Here is a 17,146-nt window from a genome sequence, read left to right as displayed (position 1 = left end):
TGTCTGTAGTCTTGCTGAACACTTGATATGAAATACCAACTATGTTTCTGCCCGTTGGAAGAAGTTTGTATTTCCATAGCAACCTGGCAGAGAGAGCCCTTCTGAATGTACATTTCTCTCTGTAGTTGCATCTTGTTTTGCATGCAGTGCATAAATGTGTTGTGAAAGAGAAGAGATTGTTCATATCAATGGGAACTCCGTGCTCCTGGACCTCAGTTTGTGTCTTGTGGAATATGTCGGGTTCGTTGTCAACCCTGCCCCCTTCTCTATAGGTTGTGTCCCTTCTTTGACCTTCTGCTCTAACGTAGCTCCGCAGAGTCCACACCTCTGTGTCCGGTCTGCCGCTCTGGAAGAGCCGAGTGCTGTGGAAGTCCTGGAAAAAGGCCTTTCATCAATAACCTGTGATTTTGTTGTCCTTTATACTTTTCTGACCAGTCTTTAGACAAATATCCCTGCTGGACTAATATCTGATATATTTTCCTTCTTCCATTTGTCTTTCTTACGTGTTCTCCATACATCACTGGGCCATTCCTCAACCTTTCTCTGGATTCTCTCAGCCTCTCTGTTCCACTTTTCACTTTTTGTGTCTTTTTCCTGCATCAATCTAGAAGCTAAATAACAACACTATGCAAAATCCATTTCAAACTTTTAACTCACTTGGACTGAAATCTTTTTTGCTTTGAATGACTATAGGCCTTAATTCTGTTTATTTTATTCCCTTTTTGTTACTTTGGTAGTGGCAATTTTATCTACTCTTGAGCAAACTCAAAAATGCTAGCCAGCACATAGTTATTAAACACAGTTTTGAGCAATTGTTCACAAAAGAATCCCAAAGTTTTTCATTAAAGAGTTAAAAGAGAAAATAGTTTATTTTGTATTATAGAAAATGTGTTTGCCAGTGACAATTTGTAAAGTTGCACCATGATTTTTATGACTTTTGGTTGCTTAAAAACAATGAGACCTAACTATAGGGACACAGTCTTTCTGTTTGGTCTAAAGTGCAGGGGTGCAGCCTATGAACTAAAGCTCTGTGTTTCAGTAGTGACGTAAAAATATTTTTAAAATTAAGCTCATAATAATACTAAATATTTTAACTTAATTTGAAAATATATAAAAATCACTCACCTCCCAAAAGAAAATACCTTATAAATGATTATTATCTCTATATTTCACTTTTCACTATTTAATTATTGTAAATATCTTAAATCTGAGTACGTAATTATTTTCTAAGCAGCTTTTTAAAAAACTCTCGGACCGCAGTCTGAATTTATTTTGGTAGAATTTATTTGGTAGAAGATGGTAAGGGTGAGTCACAGTGATATATATATGTTACATTCATGAGGAAAAGTACCAAAAATGTTAGGTCACTACAAACTGATTCGCTCTTGCCATGCGAAATGTATGTACTAGCCATGGTCAATACAATGTAAATAACAGGGCAGTGGTAGCTCAGTGGTTAAGGTACTCGACTTTTAATCAGAAGGTTGCTGGTTGAAGTTCCCACTGTTGGGCCCCTGAGCAAGACCCTTAGCGCTCAAATTGTACTCACTCATAATTGTAAGTTGCTTTGGATAAAAGTGCCAGGTAAAATAAGTATTCAGTTTTCTTAAATAACTTAACAGCTGTATAATGTGTCAGTGGAAGGTGATGAAACTCAGAGTTCCTGAGGAAATGACCCAGATCACACTAAAAGTGAGGGCAGTGTAGTACACAAGCCGAGAGGTTACAGAGATGACAACACAGCCAAATGAACAGCTGCCTCCAAGTCTAGTGTCACCACCATTCTGTGTGCTAAACATCAAATACTCAGCAGTGGCTGCTGTTGGGCCTTTGGACTAAATAAGCTGTGCATGGAAAAAAAAAGCCAGAGAAGTGCAATGTCTTCTTCATTCTGTGGATCAGGAAAACAGGTTAAGCACGCTGTGTTACAGATACAGCCAAGACACAGATGGCTTCTGCTAATTCAAACGCTGTGCCACCCCGTCTGTTACTGTTCAAAATTCTTAGACTTAATGTCGGTGAGACAGTTTGTATGGTTTCTCTTAAAAAAAAACCTAGCAGTGCCAAGACAGCCATCTGGTGCCAAACAGCACCCAGAAATACACACCAACGCAAACTAAAAGATTCCTTACAAGACTGGAATCAGACATTTTTGTTGTGAATGGAGCACAGTCATTGAGCCCACACAGCATTATCTGTACACAGCTGACTCATCTCTGACTCAGAGTAGGGACGGAATGTTCCAGATCTAACATATGCCATGAAGAGCAATGCACATAGTTGACTGAGGGGAGAACCCTCCGAACATTCTCATCATCACAAACAGGCACATAAATACTATACCGTGTTTAGTATTTAATTTTAGTGTTTAGTTTGATTTTAGTGTTTAGTTTAATTTAGTGAAATTAAAATATCACTTAGCCTAACACATTTGTAATTAACCTTTGGTTCATGTACTGTAAACAAGACTGTAACAAACATTATGTTTTCACTAAGAAACTTGCTTCTCATTGTCTTGTAGAGAATGTTGGTCTCCAATGAGTAATAATCTAGTTTAGGACTAAATATTCACATGACCTTCCTTGTGAAGATGCTCCAGTATCTGTATAATGCCAAGACGTCACTTTAAGGATCTTTCAGAAAAAAAAGTGGGCTAAAATTGATAGGGATTGGCTGTTGCACTGAACAATTCCACATGTCCAAACAGAACGCACCATCAGTCTGTTTCCAGACTACTAGTCTCTGATTGAAAGATGTTCAGGAGTGGTGTCTCAGCATCATTTTAGCTCGAGCTTTCAGACTGAAAACTACTACTGAGTCCTTCTTTCTTACCAACATTATATCCAAATAAGGCAACAACGAAGTTTCACATGCTCACTGTCTCTCGAAATACCGACCATTTCTTCTTTTACACCGTTCTAATCATTTTAACAAATTGCCACTTTGCTGCATGTGGATTCAGAGCCATTAAGTCCAAATATAAGTCCATATATCAGTGATGTTCTGTTGGCAGAACTATAACACATATCTCCTGTAGTGACCCTAGACCCCCCCCCTCCCAGCTAAAGGAACATATGTGGGGTGTCTAGACTGTGATGTGGGGTTGGTAATAGAAGGGTGTGTGTGTGTGTGTTTGCATAGTGCACAGTTTAGTCTAAGAGACTGCGGGTTTCCCTGCATGCTGAGTCATTACAAGGCAATGTGAGTGCACTACTCATCACCTCACCACATCAGCCCAGCCACCACACCGCTGATTAGCAATGCCCCCAGCACACACGCCAACAGCTGCCTCCATCAGCAACACCACCACCCCCAGTACGCACGCTGTCCCCTAAAGTAATTATTCACACATGCACGTTTCACCACAGGAGAGTACTTACACTCGCTTCCCCCAAACACATATGTACACACACAAACTCCATAATCACACACATACTTATTTCCAAACATGAGTCCTGAGAGATTTCTACACGAACTGTGAGGTTGTTAACATTCATTTGCACCCTTCCTATCTGTAGCTGTCAGACGTTAGTCAGGCTGGACTTGCACATAGCTGACCGGTCCATGCCCTTCTGAGGGAGCTTCGAGCTGAGCTGTTTTGGAGGGGTGTAAATTTCCCCCATACCCTGTTGAGCAAGGTTATAGCTGATTTGTTAAGGAGAAGGTGTAAATTCTAACCCTTAATAATGAGGTCACTGCTGTCAAGGTGCTGATAGCAAAGCGGAGAGTCTCAGGGTTGTGGAAAGTGCCAGAAGCAGATATAGTGTGTATGGGAATTGATAAATATAAAGTTATGCGTAATTAAAGTAATGTGATGAAGTCTGAGAACAGTGAACACACCCGGTCTCAAACCCAGGTCCTATAGGCAGTAAGCATGCGCCCGGACCACCAGACCCCAGCCTCAGCCCCTGTTTCGCCTCTCTGAGTGATGGTCTCCCTCACACCCCCCTCTCCTTCAGAGGTTTCCATCACAATACTTTCACAGTCTCCATCCCACATAGTCATATATGAACTGTGGAAAGTCATTTAGATTTTTTCTCTTGATGGCTTATGTGCCTTTTAAGCAACATTGTCCCTAATAACACTGGGTCTAAAAACTGAAAAAAAACCCCACAAACAAACCCACATTTATCAACACATTTTAGAACACCTAATATATTTGTCTCTTTCAGGATGAAAGCATGCTTGTTGACTGGTGTATCCTGATCTTTATTCAAACTGATTGTCTGCTTGGGTGGGGCCTTCCTCCTGCATTTCCTTGTCCACAACCTTTATCCTCTTTCTCTTCCCACTAAACAGGAGTCAGCAATGCAGACCACTGTTTGTTCGTATCTAATAGTCCTTAAAAGTTCATTAGATGAATATAAGATGGGAGCTGTAGACATTTCTTTCTTTATGTACATTGGTTACTAATCTATAAAAGCTGATAGTTTGAACACAACTCCCCCTTAATTATCACAAGGAGACCTAGCTTGGTAAAGCTGAAGGTGGAACCATAGGCCCAGGTTTCTCCATGAAGCACCGTTCAACTCTTCTCAGAAAGCCAGAAAGTTCAATACACAATATACAATACACACTTTAATCATCCCAATGAAAAACTAATAATACATATGTTTCATGTGTTAAGCTTATTTCCGTAAGTGGGATTTAATGTGATTTAAGAGGATTTTATATTTTTTTATTTTTCATTCTGCACTCACTTTTTACAAATATTCTCAATTGCTAACACACACATTCTACTAATTTCACTAATTTCAGAAAATATTCCAGGTATGGTGCAGAAGAATAAATATCCCTATAAATAAGAGTTTATAAATAGAAGGCATTTCTGTCTTGTCTTTATCCTTCTCCACTCAAGGGATTTCATCACCATGTATATTTAAAAAGATTCATTAGCATCTATGATTCCAGTTTGTTTTTTTACAGAATTCTGTGTATTTTTAATAGCTATATGTGTTTTAATTATTTATTACAAAGCTAACATATCTTTGAGTCAACTGTTTGTTTCTGCTAAAGAGAAATGCATTTTAGTTTTTAGACTAGTTTATAGAGTTTTTAGATTTCAGTTTAAAAAAACAAAATTGATATTCCAGAAAATATTTTAGCACTTGTAAAATGATAAAATAATAAATTAATTAATAACATGCATCAATGCATGTTATTTTTAGCACAGCAGTTTGACTTTGGCTTTTTTTTAAATTATATTCTATATAGGAAATGATAGTTTCACATACAGAAATGAAAGAGTTTTGTCTCCAAAGATATTTGATGTCTTATAAACAAGCTGGCATGAGTGTTTATTATTAAAACTTGTCCTTAGCAATTGTGTAAAGTGTTTTGCAAAAATTGTTTAAGGACTTTGTAATGAGTATCGAGTTCAGTAAAAGATGTGGAAGCAATTGAGAAACAGTTGCAACTTAGTTTGCATATCACTGAGATGTTCACTTCTGTCTTGACAAATGTGTGCTCTAAAGATGTTTATGGGTTTTAAGTGCATAGATCATTCTGTTTGTCAGATAACTGGAGATATTGTTATACTTGATGTGACACAGCCTTGCAGCCTTTAGTCCTTTAGCTTTTATATAAGCAAACGTAAACAGCTAATGAAACGATTCAAGTTTCCTATTCAACAATTTATATCAAGTACACATTAATTTTCTTTAATAATAACTGTTACTTCCTTTATTTTTCAATAACTTTAAATGTTTTTTGAAAGCTAATGTTAATTCTAACATTAATCTGTTCTACACAACAACTGATTCATTATGGTATACTCTTCTTCACAAAATATACCCCAATATAATCCTATATAATATACTCCTGGTCAGATGTACTGTGTTTTGGACTGTTGTCAAACTGGACGCCATAACCACACCCGTTGTCCTGATATTCTAGTCAAATATATCAACATTTCCGCGCAGTCAGCCAGTCACGCTCACTAGCGTTACCATGACCAAGTCCTGCTCCTTTTATCAGCTCGATCCTGCTTCATCTTCGCTTCTTAAGGCTTGCACTTCTACTGTCTCCTCCTCCACATCATGCTTAATAAACACCTGTCTGTCCTCCGCCTCAGTCCCTATGGCCCTTAAAATAGCTGCTGTGACTCCCAGGCTCATGAACACTGGCCTGGAATCAACCTGCCTTACAAATTATACACCCTTTCCAGCCTTCATTTCAGTCAAAGACGGGGAACATTTGGTAGCTGCCCAAATTCCTACATTTCTCTCAGTGCTCAATCTTTATGAGGCCTTTACAATCAGGTTTCCATACTCAATGCAGCACGATTCTTTACTTAAATTTTTAGATTGGTGGTTTTCTCTGTAACACAAGTCTCACTCTCTCACTCACTCATGTAACTGAGGCTAAAACCATAGGGAAGTGATCATCACTCAGGCTGGAGAGGCACTTCCCATCAATGAGACCATGTGCTCCAGCAGACCTGCTACTTTGCTAGATAACAGTGTCTTCTTGTTTCATAAAGTACTCTTAAATACACATCGGGAGCTGACTGCTGATGTTCAGCACATGGACTTTGTCAGTAGTATGAGGATGCTAGGGCATGTGGCATGACGACAAGTAGCTGTGCTGAACTTCTTCATTTTACGAGCTAGTCGCCCGACTGGACAGAGTCTTCAGAAGCCTTGGAGGCCTTTGTAATACCATCTAAATAACTTACAAAATTTATTATAAGAAGCTCAAAAAGCTTGTGGAATTGGACCATACTGCAGCATATGACACATTTTACCACATATATCTGTTGTGCTGGGAAGCAAGCTAAATATAATAATAATAATAATAATAATAATAATAATAATAATAATAATAATAATAATATCAGGGCAATCAAACCTACACCTCAGTTCAGTGGAATTGATTTGAGCTGACTGACTTTATCCTCTTTACCCTCTTTAAAAAAGTTATTTTCATAGTGGTTCACATCAATGATGTTGGATGTTTAACTGATTCATTGTATGATATCCTTACTAAAAATGTGGCACAGTAATGTGATGACATTTTGTTACATAACACAAACATTTTTATTTATTATTGTTGGGTTATTATGAAGAACATCAGAGCACAAATTAGCACACATGAACTCATCCGAGAGATAACGATGATTCAGAATAGTTCACAAATGTTTTCCAGCCAGTGCATACACAAAATGTGTGGGCTCGGTGCTTTATAGCAGCGTTCCTCAGCCCAGACAGTCAACATTTGCACTCTACCACTGCTCCCAGTACACCTGTGGCAAGTGTTCAGTCATCTTAATGGCACATTGTGAACTGGGACAGAGCAAAAAGATGTTGGGTCCTGAGGCCCATCTCAGTGATGTACAATGCTCTGCAGGGCTGTAAATAGGCAGTTGGTCTCGCTCTCTCTCTCTCTCTCTCTCTCTCTCTCTCTCTCTCTCTCTCTCTCTCTCTCTCTCTAACTATCTGCCTTTCTCTCTGTCACTTACTTTCTCTCTTTCCTGCAGACCATTTTTGGAAATTCAAAACTTTGCTTGTGTTTCACTCAATAAACCAGAGGTGTAACTCACACCCCAACTGCAACCTGGAAAAAAACCCTTAAACCTACTCTGCATCTGTCACATTCAATTCACTTAATACCAAGCTGTTACCCTGTGGCATGAATGTATCTGTTATGTTTTTGGACAAAAATCACTGGACTTTTGTATAGTATTTTGTCTCTGTAACGTCTGCCGTGTGAATATTTTCCATAGAGGATTCAGGGCTGTAAATTATAACCACGGCATAGACATCAAACAGCTACAGAAAAACAACCCTCATATGTCTGGGGGGGGGGGAAGGTAGAGGTTGTGTTTGCATGCGTGGGTTTACTTTATAGGAGAGGATCAAACGTGGCTCTCTGACAGCTCTGGATTCATGAGGATACGTTCCCCTCACATCGGCAGCCAGCAAATCCTTCCACCAAATCCAAACAGTGCAATCCTATCTGACCTCCTGGATGAAGTATCGGTGCGACAGAGGACCACAGCACCCAACGTCCCTGGTTAGATGAGAGGACCTGATGAATGGTCACTTAAAGACTCAGCAGCTCACTACACACGTGTGGATGAGTCCTGTGGTTAACCGTCACCATCATCATCATCATCATCATCATCGCGGTCGCAGCTTCCGACTCCAGGTGCTGAGTGGAGATGCTCTCCAGTTACTGCCGCCGGAGGCACGAAGGCGCAGCTTGACGGCTCTGACACTACATGCTCTGTCTACCGCACAGAGCGCTAATAGTTCCTCTTTGCTACCCTTTTCACGCGAGCACACACACTCCCACATATTTTTGTATACTAATAATCTTACTCACGGACACCACTCCCCATCTTACACACGGATATGTACATTGTTACAAATACACCAAGAAAATCTGTGCAAGAACTATTACCAATAGCTCCTCTCTGTTCATCGCACACAAAAGCCTGTGAGCTTACACACCCAAACACACACACAGACACACACAGTCACACAAGCTGTATGACATACTACTAATGACTCCTTTCTGGTCCTCCTCATACACACTGTCTGTCGCACTCTCTAAGTACATCCCCTCCACTATAATCACTCTCAATAGCTCCTTTCCAAATAACTGTCTCTCCTCTCTCTCTCTCTCTCTCTTGCTCTGTCTCTCTGTCTCTCTCTTATTCTCTTATATCTCTCTCTAGACCCTGCAAATTGTTAATTTTGGTCTTTATGTCTCTTGAACATATATGCTGAACAAAACATGAATGCAGTTCAAAATTAATCAATTGATTTATGAATGATGACAGACATTTTAAGTCTCTCCAACATCACACCTTTTTAAATATTCATTTAGATTAACTCAGTAGTGCACACAGATCAGACTTTCCAGGCAGGTCATGTTATATCAGATTGGCCTTTTCTGTACAAGCTCTACTGGTTTTTATTACCAGAAATTTCTCTATTACTTTATAACAGCACTACAAATATAGGTCATAGATAGCAGGACTGTATCGAAATTAGAATGAAATTCCTATGAAATAGAGTGTGTATGTTGTAGAAATACATATTATTTTCAAGGGTCAATCCTTGGCTCTGAGATGAAGACGTAATTTCAAATTTGAGGGTTTCCCTTTGATGTAGAAGGGTGGGTGCTTAGAAGAAGAAGCGAGAACTAGTACATTTAACTACTTTGGGCAAAATTTCACCCATGCTGAAGAGGGTGGAAATAAAAATCAAAACCATTGATACCACTCACGTTCACAGTTGCCTTCACTCTTATGCTGCTGTATCACAGTCTACAGTAAGTATATACAACTTTGCAGATGAGCCCCAAACATGAAAATGAGTGAAAATCTTGACTAACCAAACAAAGTCTACTTGCCGGACTGTGCAGTCACATGAGTCAGTCTGGTTACTGGGCCACTTATGCAACTGCTGTCCCTGTTCGCTACTATCACACGAAGCTTAAATGCCACCAAATAGGACATTTGACACACTACACACACTATTCACCATGAACATTTACCTATTCAACATCAAGCTTTTAAGGATCATGTTTAAGGTATACTAACACTGATCATATCTAAGGCTTTCTAATATGGAGGCTCTGTGCGGGGCAAAGGTGCACTACCCATGACTGTGTGTCTTTGCATTACATGTTGACATCATTTGGCACAATAACTTTGTGTGCACTTGTGCCTTTGTACCATGTGACATTTGTACCATGTGACATTTGTACCATGTGACATTTGTACCATGTGAGTGGGCGATGTGGAGTTATGCTAACATAATAGTGGAAGTTTGTGACATGAGGCTGTTTTGGATGTGAGGATAAATGATATAAATGTAGAAATCTTTTCCTGTCTGGCTGGAGGCACAGAGGTGTGTGTGTGTGTGTGTCTTGGCTCTGTGATTGTATAACTGAGCTGAAGAATAACTGGAGACAGTGGGGCTACCTGTTATCACTTTAAATATTTTGCTTCCATATAAACAATGACTTAACATCAACAAATGGTTTGAAATTAGATTAAATGAAGAAAAGGGGTTTTGAGTTGCTCTTTGACTGGACAAGCCTGTCTGTCAGTGAGGCCAAAAATTTAATTGGAAGGTCAAAGGTTACATAGTGAAATCAAATGATAACATACCACTGCCACATACGTACAGAATTACGTATTAAAGGTTTGTACTTTATACCTTTTCTATTGTATGAAAGTTTTACATTTTCCACATGTAAACAGATGCAGTCTTTAGTCCTACGCTATCTAGACTCACATTAACACTCTGGACATCTGTCAGAAAACAGCCAGTGATTTGGCATGAATAAAATTTCTCAAAATTCTAGTTCCAACTTAATATTGTATTTGGCCTTTCTTGAGGCAATAAAACTAATATTTCATAGACAGGCAGGAGCATAGAGCAGATCCTGACATTTTTACACATGGGCTTGGGAAATAAGCTCCCACTCCTATGGAAAACCGATGGGCCTCCCATAAAGGTGGAGTAGTGTCACCACATTAGAGCACTTTAATCTGCTTACAATGAATGATGTCCAGCACACTGACTGGACATTTGGAGACCTCCGAGCTTCATATGGTGTGTGCAGAAGCAGATAAAACCAGGAGTGTTGCTGGGACAGCAGACTTGGTTTAGGAAGTTACTGCGGAGAGTAAAAACTCTCTGGGAAAGGAAGTCTGGAGACTTCTCAGACATGCATCCAAAGGACGAACCTAGAGCAGGCCAACTGCTTGTGATTCCTGCAAATAAAACATCGCTAGGGCTTTTTCTGTGTTTTCCTTCACTTCACTCTTAGGTTCCATGAGCCCCAGTCACACAGGAACTGTTTCGGTATGACCCAGACAACACAGGCAGCAACGGCACCGGCAAACTCATAATATTTTCGGCAGTGAGGAAACAACACCTTAAGCATGGCCACCTGTCGGACAAACGACGGTCGCGTGACACTTTAAAGGTGTTGTGATGCTGGATAAAAATTCATATTCAACTCGCACGTTATTATAAGGAGGGGAAAATGTTTGACATGCATCATAATGTTGGCTGTTGCATGCGTTCCTGCGACCTTACGACTCGGCCAAAACTAACATCAGACTGAATCTGCATGATTGGCTGGCTCAGTGAGTATGTCACTTAATCCGATTTACAGACCTGACTTTTAACTGGAAATTACCTTAAGTTAATAAAGACTGGAAATGATAGAGTGATATAAATATATATATTTTTGTGTTGACGAGTATGTTTAATCATAACATAAAACAGTAATAGTAACTTATAAGAGACAAAAGAGCAAAATCGGCACATTCTTCCCAAAGCCCCGGAGAAAAGGGGGGAGGGGGCCTGATCCCACAAACAGGCCCCCAAACCCCAAACCAGGGTGTGCACATATGCAAAGAGGACAACTGATACTGTGAAAACAGGGGGCGCACCCGCACAGGCAGGCCCACAGCCACACGCAGAGTCAACCCAGCAAGACGAGGAGGCGCTCCTTTTCCATGCAGCGGCAGAGTGAAGGAGCCACGGGGCCGGTCTCCTTACAGGCTAACGCACAGCAGCTGCCCTGAGCCCCCACGCCAAAAGGGTCTTTATTCTGTCCACTTTCCCGACATTCGCCCCATTCTGATGTAAAGTATTTTTGGGAAGTCGGTTGATTTATTTTATTCTTCTCGTAATCCACCGTCTGTCTGTCCCCCGACGACCCCCGTGGCTCCACCATCGCCGTGGCGATGCTCCACAACTTTGGCTCTTCTACTGCGTCTCTGCTCGCTGACAGGTTCAGCACCATTAGCATTACTACGAAACACAGCTTGAGGAACTTGGTGCTGGCTGCTTGTGTGAACCCTAACATCCTCTTTCTTTTTCTTCTGTTCTCCCTTTTTTCGCTTTCTCTTCCGGTGATAAGCTGTCCTGCTGTCTTGCTTGGCCCCAAGCTTGCTGCCCTGTCTCCCAGTCCTGTGACAGATCAGCTGGCATCTGGGTAGCGGAACAACAGAGGTGGTAGGCGCTCACAGGCCAGAACGGAAGCGGGGACAGAAACCGGAGAAGGTGGCTGTTGTTTGGCGGCGCTGACTCTGAACACAAGCTCGTCTGTAGTGCCATCGTTTCAGGCCATGTTACGTGTGTTTGGTCACTTGTCATCATCTCGTTTCTCGGAGGTGTCCGAGCAGCTAGCTGCTGCTTCCTCAGGGCTTCCTCTTCTCCTGCTACCCTGCCAGTACTGTAGCATGTTTCATACCCTGGGATTAGCAAGGGCTCTGGTATTTGGTGTGTTTCTGGGTAGTGTCAGGCCTTGCACAATGCAACCTCTATCCTGTGCTCGCATTCGCTGATCTCACTGTTTTCTTAAGGTTTTTTTTTTTTTTTCTTTTTTGGCCAGTGTATGTTTGAATGGGGGTAATAAGTAAACCCTTAAATACATGAGTAATCTTCTCTTTGCATGGGCTGATGTGAACACAGGGCTGTAGGCGCTCTGAGTCAATAGGAGTCAATGTTTCTCTGGAGCTCTGGACATGAATCTAGCCATGCCACTGAGCAAAACGTGGATCAGGATAAGTGTACCAGGAGTGTAATAATGTACTAGTATATAACACTTCATACATAGCATTGCTTAATTCGTGTTTCTGACTCATCACAATGGGGTCTGAGGGTAATTTAATCTGGCAAGTCAATAAGCAAATGAATGAAACTAATAAGATAAATGACTTCTATTACCATGCTCCAGTTCACCAGAAAGTATGGGTTTTATTTTAAAATATATGAATTACTTGTATTATCACATTTGTCATATTCTTAGTGGTCTCATTCATATGTAACATTTACCTTCTCTGAAAGAAGCCTTCTGAACCGGGATGGCACAAATGTGATTCTGCTGCCTGCATTAACTCCTGGAACAATAATGTACTTCAACAGAGCAGAGGAGGTTGAAAAGAATCACTGTGTCTTGATGCTCTGGGAGGAAGTCCAGATGCAGTGCTAGACCCAAATACCCACATTTCTACAGTAGACAGCTTGCGTAAGATGGTCAGGCTTCACCAAAACTGACTGCAGCACCATTGGGATTACACAGAAATGTTTGTTTCTCTTTCCAGCTGCACCAAAGCTGGAAACCTAAAGCGCGATTAACTTCCCTTTCTACAGTGATTTGTGGGGCTTTTACTGATCGTCTTTGGGAGAGTTGTCTTTGGATCCATCTTAACCTCCTGTTTCTCTGCGAAGGCCAAAGACCGTTTTGTACAACGAAAAAAGCCGCCATTGCTGTGGGTGTTGGGGGTTGTAAAGATTTCCATGGACTCCCCTGTGTGATCTAACACTGATCTAAAGCAGAACACAGGGAACATGCAACAGTCCGCACTGTAAATTAACAGCTTGAAGGACCGATGGCTTCTCCATGCGTGTACATTCATATGAGGACCTGAGAAGGATTTTTTTCGCCAGCCTGTATCTAAACAGCACTGCAAGTGAGTGCAGTGGGCAAAACCGGCCCCAGTGTGGGAAAAGTGAAAGGCATGATTCTGGTCATACATGGAAAATATTTGCTTAAAGGGCAAAAGCTTGGCTTTTCTGAATCTGGTGAACCCTGGCCCTTGGCGAGGAGAGCCGTGCACAGTTTTTATAAGCATGACTCTATCCTCTGTTTTTGCTAATGGCACCTTTCCGTGGTCGGCTCCAACGTTCCACAGGAACAGAGCGCTCGGGTCCAGCTGAACAGCCGCGCCGAGAACAGAGGCGTGTGTCCTTCAGGGACGCCCATCCCGGTTCGACCGCACGGCGGGCCCGCCGAAGGCCTGCCGGGCCGTGTGGCCGCCAGCACTTAACGTGCACGGTGTGTGGCGCGCTGCTCAGCCACAAGCCTGTTTGTGTTGGGCCCAGTGCTTGAGCCTGCTGTCCGTGTGCTGCAGTCCTGCCTGTGTGAAGTGTGGAGTCTCCAGAAAGAACAATGCGATGTCTTTTTTTAAAAAATGTGAACTTTCCAGGCATATTCCACCGTAGCCCGGACCTGTGACTCTCCACGCCACAGGCCCCCAAAGCAAAGCCCTTAATGGATCACTCCTTTTTCCCAGCATTATTAGGAAGGCATTCCGAGCAGACCAAAAATGAATCATGCTCTGATGTTGGGAAACCCTCTCCTGCTGATCTAATCCAGTGGAGAAGGATGAGTGGGATGGAAACTCACACCCAGGTGGTACCATGAAGGGAGCAGCGTGGATTGGAATAGGCTTGTTAGAGTCAAATCACAGCACATCAATGACAGCAAAGAGGTGGAAATGGCCTTTGAACTTACATTACAAGCATTCTGTGCAATCCGTCATCAGCAGAGGTCTTAAGGGAATGACTATGTGACCTGAACACAATGTACAAACAGAGGATACACTGCTGTAAGCAGTACTTGTGCGCTCAGGATCGCTGTCATTTGTAAGGCTGTCAAGCACTACGTCTGATGTGTCTCTGAGGAGCTTAAGCTTACTGAATTTTAGAGTTGGAACAGTGGGAGCCAGCGAGCCCAGTGTGGACTGTCTAAGCTGAAGTAAATACAACTGGCATAAGTAAAAAACATGGCTGAAAAACAGCTTACTATAAATTGCAGTTCCATGGCGGCTGAGGCCTGACAACCACAAAGACACAATGAGAACAGCCACAATGTCAAAAGTATTCAGACAAAGCCATGGAGATTAAGCCCATGCGGTGACTGCTTTTAGCATTATGGCCCACTGTAACATAAGAAGCTCAACCACTAAGTGACCAATCCAGATTTAGGCAGCGGCAGGACATATGACTCGGCCACACAATAATTAACACTGCTGGACTTCTCAGATGCTTTCCACATCACTTTTGCCTGGTAAAAGAATACCGAACATTTAAAATGAGTTGATATCAGAATGCAGTGATGGGACATTTTGGGATTCCCATTCAGGCATGTATTTGGCAGTGGTAGGGAGGTGGTAGCACAGTGGTTCAGGTACTTGAATTGTAATCGGAAGTCTGGTTCAATCTCCACCGCTGCCAAGTTGTCACCGTTGGGCCCCTGAGCAAGACCCTTAACCCTCAATTACTCAAGTTGTACTCAGCGATAATTGTAAGTTGCTTTGGATAAATGCATCAGCTAAATGTAAATATTTGCATTTGGACACACACAGCATATGAGAAGCACAACATAATCTTTCATTAGCCAGTGCGATGTGTTGCTTTTCAATTTGATTTTAAATATATTTGGCTGTAACATATGTAGACATAATTGCTTTACAGCATAAGCATTCAGATAAATGTACTGTGATAAAGTCCAACTGCTATATTAAGTCATTCCAAAGCACCGTGTCTGCTTTCCTCAGTCCCTGCGATGGGAGATGCAGTAGTGTGTGGCGTGTCTGTCAAGGGCACCGTGCCAGTGGGATGTGGGTGCTGGCAGGACTGGGCTGAGCTGGCGCGAGGCCATCTGGCTCTACTCCAGCACAAGTCAAATGGCACACTAAACTGGGTCACCAGCACCTTAGCCGTACTACTGTCTCTGTATGTCCTACCACATATACACACACACACACACACACACACATATATATATATATATATATATATATATATATATATATATATATATATATATATATATATATCCATATATTCTTCTACTACTCACCCCCTGCTCTATCCATATATTCTTCTACTACTCACCCCCTGCTCTATCCATATATTCCTCTACTACTCACCTCCTGCTCTATCCATATATTCCTCTACTACTCACCCCCTGCTCTATCCATATATTCCTCTACTACTCACCCCCTGCTCTATCCATATATTCTTCTACTACTCACCCCCTGCTCTATCCATATATTCCTCTACTACTCACCCCCTGCTCTAGCCATATATTCTTCATTTGCATATTTCTACAGCAATGGCCCTTGAACACTGCAATGGCCCTTCAGTATTTATATAATAAAAAGGGATTATTATTAACGCTAAAATTCTTATAGTGACTACATCATAAGTCCTCAACTACTACATAAGATTGTCCATAAAATGTCTAATGCAGCACATCCAACTTGCAGTCAAAGGTGCGTAGTCTTCCCTTGTTGTGTTGGTTCTACATATGTGACATATCTGTGTCTTGTTTCCCTAAAAAAGTTAATGCAGATCTGGAAAGGCCAAGCTTATCCTGCTGTTTTGGATCTGGTGCAATTCGCTGGGAAATGTTCAACACTTAAAAACAGCACACTTTAAAATAATCAGTTGAGATGTTTCCCCTCATCCTAAGACTACCTTACATACCTCTCATAAGCAATAACTTTTCCAGCCACATACCGCACTATAGCCAACAACCACAACACATTACTCAAACTAATTACCCAACATCTGGTGATGATCCCACTCGTACTGCTCCCGACTGCTGGCCACGGAATGTGAGGCTCCGCTCTGGACCGTCATGCAGCAAGTTATGAAACGTACGCACTAATACGTCTTTGCCAGGGTGCCAGTATGTGACCTTCTTTGCTGACTGCATGGGTGAACTCATCACGGTGTAGCTTTTTTTCAACGGGCTACGGTAGGCAGAATTCCGACGACGCCCAGAAGACCCGTTACAAAATATATGTTGAAAACAACGCTAAGACGCCGAACGCCCACAGCACGGAAGGAACGTTCATCGGCTTTATGGATTTGCCAACAGTGCTGTCCACGTTATGTTGAACGTGAACGGTGAAGCCGCTGCTCTCCGGGAGTGTTACTTTAGCCGCGATGGCTGTGCCGTGTAGGGACGGGTCTGAAATAGCATGGGGAACAGCAATGGCGATGGCAGGCCAGTGCCTGTCTGCTGCGAGGCCCTGCGACAGGGAGCGGTGCACCTGCTGGTGATCGCACACAGCGCTCCCTTTGTTCAGACCTGCTCACCTGTCGTGCAGGTAGCTCGAGTCCGAATTCCATGACCCCTCCTCTGGCTAGCCTCCCAGCCCCCACGGCACCCCCTTACGCCTGCCTGACATTCAATGACCCTTTGCTAGCCACGCTCTCAGCCTCCTCTCCTCCTCTCCCCTCTGCCTTGTTTACACCTCCCTACTCCCCTCATTCTCTCACCAACCTTTTCACCTCCTTGTATGAGCTGTCCCTCATATCATATACAGCATGGCCATATTTGCATAGGTTTATGGTTTCACACACCAGAGGCGCTT

The 17,146-nt window shown here is 42.2% G+C and overlaps 1 protein-coding gene across 16 annotated transcripts in view; it reads right to left on the bottom strand.

Annotated features, from left to right (window-relative positions):
• znf469 (zinc finger protein 469) overlaps positions 1-17,146 on the bottom strand; it is a 185,001-nt gene that overhangs the window by 101,448 nt on the left and 66,407 nt on the right. The gene's annotated exons all lie outside the window — the stretch shown is intronic.

Source organism: Electrophorus electricus, chromosome 4 (genome assembly GCF_041902795.1).
Source record: "Electrophorus electricus isolate QZ-2024a chromosome 4, ASM4190279v1, whole genome shotgun sequence".
In the NCBI taxonomy this organism is placed as follows: domain Eukaryota; kingdom Metazoa; phylum Chordata; class Actinopteri; order Gymnotiformes; family Gymnotidae; genus Electrophorus; species Electrophorus electricus.
This window is presented reverse-complemented; position numbering and strand designations above follow the sequence as displayed.